Consider the following 7,326-nt stretch of genomic DNA (forward strand, 5'->3'; position numbering starts at 1 on the left):
CTGGCCTGATACAGACTCACAGGTATGATCTGTGGAATCAAATTTTTGGGTTGATATTCTCACTGCAGCTTCCAGTTGAATAAGCCCAGGCAAATAGAACTTCTCTGAGACACTTGCTGTTTGCCAACTGTGCGTACCATACCCTGTGGTGGGCAGCTGTTATGACAAGCTGGACTTTCAAGTTCTGCAAGAAAGTAGTGGGGGCTGGAGAGGTGGCTAAGTGGTTAAGAGCACTGGCTGCTCTTCCAGAGGTCCTGACTTCAAATTCCCAGCAACCACATGATGGTGCACAACCATCTGTAATGAAATCTGATTTCCTCTTCAGGTGTACATAACAGATCACTCACATACATAAAATAAGTACATTTTTTAAAAACAGAGAACATACCGATATTTTCATCTGCTCCTGATCCAATAGTTAACCCCTTTACGTCAACATCTCAATCACCTTTGAGCTCTCATATTCAAAAGCAGTATTATCTTTTCTCCTGTATTGTATCCACGTCCCTTGGTGCTCTGACTGCTGCTTCCACAAGACCCTTCTAACCCTGCTTTCCAAAGACCAAAAAGATCCTGTGTGCTCTTCATTGCAGTGCGATCTCTAACATTAGAGCTAGTCCAGGCAGTAAACAAACTGGATGTTATCCTTGCCCATCTGAAGAGGGAAAAAAAACCCAAACACTTGCGATCCAGACACACCGTTTGCAGGAGGGAGCATTGGCTGTGGTGGGAGCATGGAGGCTGCAGATTCCTGAAGGGAGGGCTGTGGAGAATGGAAGGAATGGGCTGATAGACGTGGTCAAGGAAGAGGTGCCTGGACCAGTGGAAAGGAAGCAGCAGCGCGGCTAACAGGATGACCAGACTAAGCAAAAGGGTGATGAGTCTAGTGAAAAAGAGAAGATGCAGTTGAGATCAGATTCCCCAAGGACTGAAGGTATGTTGATTTTAGAAACAGGAAGTCCTTTACCAGGGGGAAAACTGGTTACCCAAGGATTGGTTTTTGAAGTTTTCAGCTTCTCCAAGTGTACCTTGTATCTACAGCAACACTGAGCTTTAATTAATTTAAGGAGTCTGTCTTCTGGTTCTCGATATCCAGTATTTACTCTGGAAGTTTGAACTCTGGGCATGTATATATGTATAGGTCTGAAAAATAAATAAATAAATAAATAAATAAATAAATAAATAAATAAATGTAAAGCTTAACTTCAGACGGCAGAGGGCAGTCTTTCCCTCCTTATCCACACAAATGCAGGCACCAAACAAGGTTAGTTTCGCATTAGCTTGAACTAACTTGAACAGCACTGTCTACTCACTGAGGGGAGAGTAATGAACTGCAGCAGCATCACTAAGTCATGGTTGCAGCTTGACAGGAGGCTTTCCCTGGTCATCTCAGTAGCCTCTCACCATAACCAACAATGGAAAGCACACAAGAGGCGACAGAGAGCCGGTCAGGGCATTGGGACTGTCCCTGTCACTTCTAATGCGATGTGGATGAAGGAGCATGAAGTGGCAGGGGTCCAGGATGACAGTGGAGTGATGTCTGGTTTGTAAGCAGAGAGGCAAATGCTTATGCAGAATAAACCCATGCTCAGCTCATAGGAGAAAAGCCGCCAGGGAATATGGAGATGCAACGGTTAACGGTGAAGCCTGCCAAGAGAAAGGGCCTCAAGGAGAATGCTTTGTCATTCAGCTTGAAAATAGAGCAGAGGCTGTACTATTGGAGGCTTGTGGGTGCTAACAGTGTATTATCAGGGTCCTGTCCAGCAGGTCACTTACAGTGCAGCTTGCTGCAAAAATGTAAGAACCTACAGAATGACACTGTCCAGCGACAAGCTCAGAGGTCTCCATTTTCTGCTAAAATAAACAACCCAGGAATTCTTACACACACACACACACACACACACACACACACACACACACACCCTGTTTGCAGGTGGTACTGGGATGAAGCTAGGTCATCTTGCATACTACATACACACCAGTGAGCTATTCTCCAGCCCTCTCTTTACTTCTTTGAGACAGTCTTATTAACTTGCAAAGGTTGGCCTTGAACTTACTCTGTAGCCCAGAAAGGTCTTAAACTTGTGATCTTCCTGCCTCAATACCCCTGCCCCCAAAATAGCTAGGAGTGCATAATTATGCTTCACACTGGACTTCAAAAACCATTGTTTTTGAGGGTCCGTATAAGTTGTAGGTGATTGAAACTGAGCTCTGACTCACCACAGGTAATACTTTCATAATGAGGTAGCAGGAAGGAGGAACTCCCAGGTTAATGGATATAGGTCTGGGTTTTTAAAAAAAGCTTCGTGAAATTCTGTTCTACAGTTTAATCATAGTTTAATTCACAAACTATTAGGAACTTCAAGTTGTCACTGTTTTTTTTTTATTTTTGTTCTTTTTAATTTTGTTTCTGTTGCTATACAAATTATGCATAGAAAATGTTGTTTGCATGCATTCCTGTGCAATTCTCACTTACAAAGAATAGTTTCTCAGAAGTGAGATTACAAGGTCATAAAGTCTTCATGCCTTTTTAATTTTGCAAGCTTTGTCTTATGTTGTAGGAGACAATATTTACTAATAATTATCTTTTAGTAATGCTGCTGTTAGTCCTAAACAGCTATATAACCAAATCACTACAGAGACTGGGTTTATTTAGTTAACCTAGAACACAATGCTGGGCAATAGTTACTCCCTCCTAAACCTCCAAGCCCTCATAGTTTCCTAACATTTAGATTTCTCACATTATACTTGCTTTTAGTGATATATTATATCCAGTCCATCTCCACCTAGTTCCAAGATCTGTTCTCCAGCTCTCTCTCCTAGCTCTCTTCTCACCCTTTCTCCTCCCACTCATTTCCTCCCCTCTTTCCTATCCTCTGGCTCCTCCCTTTGCACAACATTGTGGCTAGTTGTTTTATTTTGGCCTGTTCACACACAGTTGAGACAGGATGCTCAGAGTATCACAATACAATATCTGGATTGAAACCAGAGAGTGGTGAGGGAGTATAAATCAGCATTTGAATGAACAAGGGTAAGGTGTATACATTTCAAAAGAACATTATACCAACAGTCTTAGATGGTGTGGTGCTTTGGGTAAGAATGGCCCCCGTGGGCCCATAGACTTGACTGCTTAGTCATCAGGGCGTGTCACTATTTGAGAAAGTTTAGGAGGTGTGGCCCTATTGGGGGAAGTATCTCACTTGGGGTGGACTTTAAGGTTTCAAAAGCCTGGTGTTGCTCTCTGCCTGAAAAAGATGTAGCTCCTAGCTACTGTTCCAGTACCCTGCTTCCACTGTGGACCCACCATGATGATAATGGGCTAACTCTGAAAATGTAAGCAAGCCCACAATTAAATGCTTTCTAAGAGTTGCCTTGGTGATGGTATCTCTTCATGGGAACAGAACAGTAAGAGAGATGGTGTGATACATTCGTGCCAGAGTGACTTTGTTCTACTTGCTCACAAACTCTAGTAATAGGTCATTTCCCAAATAAAAACTACCTTTTCAATCAAGAGTAAAAGCTACCAAAGAACAATGACACTATTCTTTTAATACTCTGACATAAAACAAACATGTTGAGTGTCAGAAATGTATATATTACTACTGTTAGAGAGCAAAAAAAAAAAAACCACAATAATTTTGTTTAAAGATTTTTTAGCTTTACTTTCAGTCTAGAATTGGCAACAGTTTATTTCAGAAAACAAGCAAGACAAGAAAGGCTTACGCTGTAGACAGACAAAAGCTGAAATAGAAAATAGACCACTCGTTTTCAATGTTATGTTTCTTAAAAGACCATCATAGGAGGGAGAACAAAAGGAGATGGCAGAAGGATTAACATCCTTTAAGGTAAGGATGCAGGTAGGGGAACTCGGTTACCCTAACAACTCTTTCCAGCCTGTATAGGATATCTAGCTGTTAACTTATAATCCTGACGTTCTCCGAGGTCAAACAATTTCAAGCGCTTAATATTTAGCCTAAGTGACTCTGTTTTGATTTTAGCCTGATCAGTTTGGGCCTAAAACAGTTTGGTTCAAAACAATAGTCTTTGTCATTTTGACTCAATTCCAACCAGAAGATAAGAGATGGCAGGGACACGACTGTTCTTAGAGTCTGATATTTATGCTGGATTGCTGTCAGAAAAGGAAGCAGGGAGAGATGGGCAGTGTGTCCACAGCCTCCCTGCCTGACATAATCCTAGTGGAGTAAAAAGGTTCCTCACAGGGGGGCACTGTGTGGGCGCACCTTCATCCACTCACCCTCTGTACCAGGGAAGCTCCCACACCTCCTATGGACAGGCACCGGGAAGAACAGTGCCAGCCGCTTTTCATCTTGGCCAGAAAACACACAATGCCACAACATGCTTGTAGATCCGTGGCATTATTTGTACAATAACTAACTGGAAGTAAACATTGATTTTACTTAAAGTCATTGTCCCCTAAGGAGGAGTCACAAAGCCCTGTTGCTAGGAGAACCTGCAAGGATATTTTAGTGTCTTCACTTTAGTTAAATGAAGTAGCTAATAGGATCAGTGTTTGGGGACAATTTAAATAGGGATGGGGCTGTAGAGGGAGTTATATAAGGATGCAATGTCTCTGGCTCAGTATACCACTGTCTTTTCTCCATTTCCCGGGCATAAAACCAATACACACCACACACACACACACACACACACACACACACACACCACACATTCATTTTTCCTTCTGTGGATACAACCACAGATCAAAAATATTTTTATAAGTTTGTGTGTAATTATAACAGTTGCTCATGTGAAACCTCCACCTGTAGTCTTCTGATGCTCTCTAATCCTTTTTCCTTTCAGTTACCACCCCAATGAAGACATTCTGGTGCCCTTGGCATACTTTCCAACCCTGCCCACATCTCCTTATGTCAGCACCTTGCATTTAAAGAAACTCTGGTGCAATTCTGCCCATATTCAGTGCAAAGTAGCCAAATCAACAGAGATAGCACTACATGCCCCATGAAAATTGAAAAAAAAAATGACTATAATAAAATAACACAGGCAGAAAACCACAGACACCAATTCTATAGCTGTAAATGTATAGAAAACATCCAGAAAGATGCACGTATTGGTCTGGTAATTTTGGAGGAAGAGAATTGGGATGGGAGGTGATGAACTGAGGGACCGAGGGCTTTCGTTTTCCTCCTCCCTCTCAATTATTTATTTCCCATCCCCTTTCCTAGTTTTTTAAAGACTCACCTCTTTCACCTGTTATTTTCTCCTCATGCTCATATGAATTAGTTTAAGTAAAAAGAAAATGATGCTGGCCCAGAAGGTCAAAATCCATATAAAAGATGAGAAAGACAAGCCCATGCTCTGAAGAGAAAGAGCCTACCAAGCCCAGAGGGGTAAATAGTGAATATGCCTTTCTTTTTATAATTTTATTTCCTCTATTTTTAAGATTGTGATATAGTTACACCATTTGCCACTTCCCTTTTATCCCATTCATTCCTCTAAACCTACCAATATATCCTTCCCCTCCTTGCTCTTCCGAATGCATGACCTCTGCTTTTATTGCTATTGCATGCATATACTTATATATGGATACACACACACACATTCCTAAATACAACCTCATGAGTCTTGATAAGTTACTTGTATTTATGCTTTCAGTGCCAGCAAATGTGATAGTGGGTAACTACTTGGCATGTTCCTTGCTGGAGAACACTGCTGTTCCCACTTTCATCTTTCCTGTTGCCTTTAGTTCTTCATGTAGGGTTGGGATGATTTTCAGGGTGCTTCTGCTGGTAAGGATGCAGCTGAATGGTCAAAATGTCACCTTGGTTATTTATGAGGTACTGATGAAAATTAAACTTTTTCTAGAAGTCACTATTTTCTTTCTTTTTTCTTTTTCTTTTTTTTTTACTGTCACTTTTATGTATGTCATTTATTAATTTTCTTATTTACTTACTTATGTATTCACTTTACATTTCAATTGTAGGCCCTTCCCTCCTCTCCTCTAGCCCCACCCTACCTCCCTCTTCTTATCTCCCCTCCCATACCCCTTGGAAAAGGGGAGCCTCCCCCACCAACCCACCCCAGTACATCAAGTCTCATCAGGACTGAGCGCATCCTCTTTCACTGTGGCCTGTTGAAGCAGGCCCATCAAGAGGAAGTGATCTAAAAGCAGGCAACAGCGTCCATGTCAGAGTCAGCCCCAGCAGCCACTATTTTCAAAAGCTTCTACATTTAGAACTCTAAGCACTCACGAGTGGCCATATCAACAGTGGCCCGAGGTCTTTACTTACATAATTTGCAATGAATCAATTAATATACTAACATACCTTGACACTGCTCATGAATTAATGGAAGAAACCACCCCAAGGTTCTAATGGAAACCTTTACTATTGGCATAACAAGAGTTCTGACATAATTAGCAACTGCTTGAGGCCCTTTTCCCTTCCTGGCACAAACATGAATTTTCTAGGAACCCCACCAGAAACTTTACTTACAGAGAAAGCATATGAATGAAATCCTTTGTATAACCCCAATAGCTTCCAATTTTATTTCAGCAGATTTTAATTTTATTTGAACTGTTTCTGGTGTCACCTTATGTTTTTCTGATCATGAGGAAGCAGGTCTTGGTAACCTGTGAGCTACCAAAAGATGTGGCCAATGCTAACACTGTTCATTCTCTTTTAGGAAGACCTTTCCTATTGTTTCCTATTGCTATGAAAAAATACCATGACCAAAAAGAACCAGGGGAAGTTTATTTGCCTCATAGTCAGTCATCACTGAGGGAATGCCATGAACTCAAGCAGAAGTAGAGGCAAGAAACACTGAAGAACACTGCTCCCTGGCTTACTTCCCAGGGCTGACTCAGCCTGCTTTCTTCTTTTTCTTTCTTTTTGATTTTATAAGACAGGGTTTCTCTGTGTAACAGCCCTGGCTATCCTAGACTCACTTTGTAGACCAGGCTGGCCTCAAACTCACAGAGATCCGCCTGCCTCTGCCTCCTGAGGGCTGTGATTATAGGTGCGTGCCACCACAGCCTGCTTTCTTATACAATTCAGGATCATCTACCTAGGGAGGACACCACCACAGTGAGCTAGGCTTTCTCACGTCATTGATCAGCACTCCACAGATATGCCTGCAGGTCAGTCTGATAGAGGAGAGTCTTTAGCCGAGGCTCCCATTTCCCGGGTGATGAGAGTTTGTGTCAAGTTTACAAAAACTAACCAGCACAAAGGCTTTACATTGGGGCACATCTTACTTTCTGTGACTTGCTGGAAAGCCCAGACTCATACTCTCAGACCTATCTTACTTTGTCCTAAGAATCTTTCCATCTCTTAACCTTCATGTTTA

This window comes from Meriones unguiculatus, chromosome 3 (genome assembly GCF_030254825.1).
Source record: "Meriones unguiculatus strain TT.TT164.6M chromosome 3, Bangor_MerUng_6.1, whole genome shotgun sequence".
Taxonomy (NCBI): Eukaryota; Metazoa; Chordata; class Mammalia; order Rodentia; family Muridae; genus Meriones; species Meriones unguiculatus.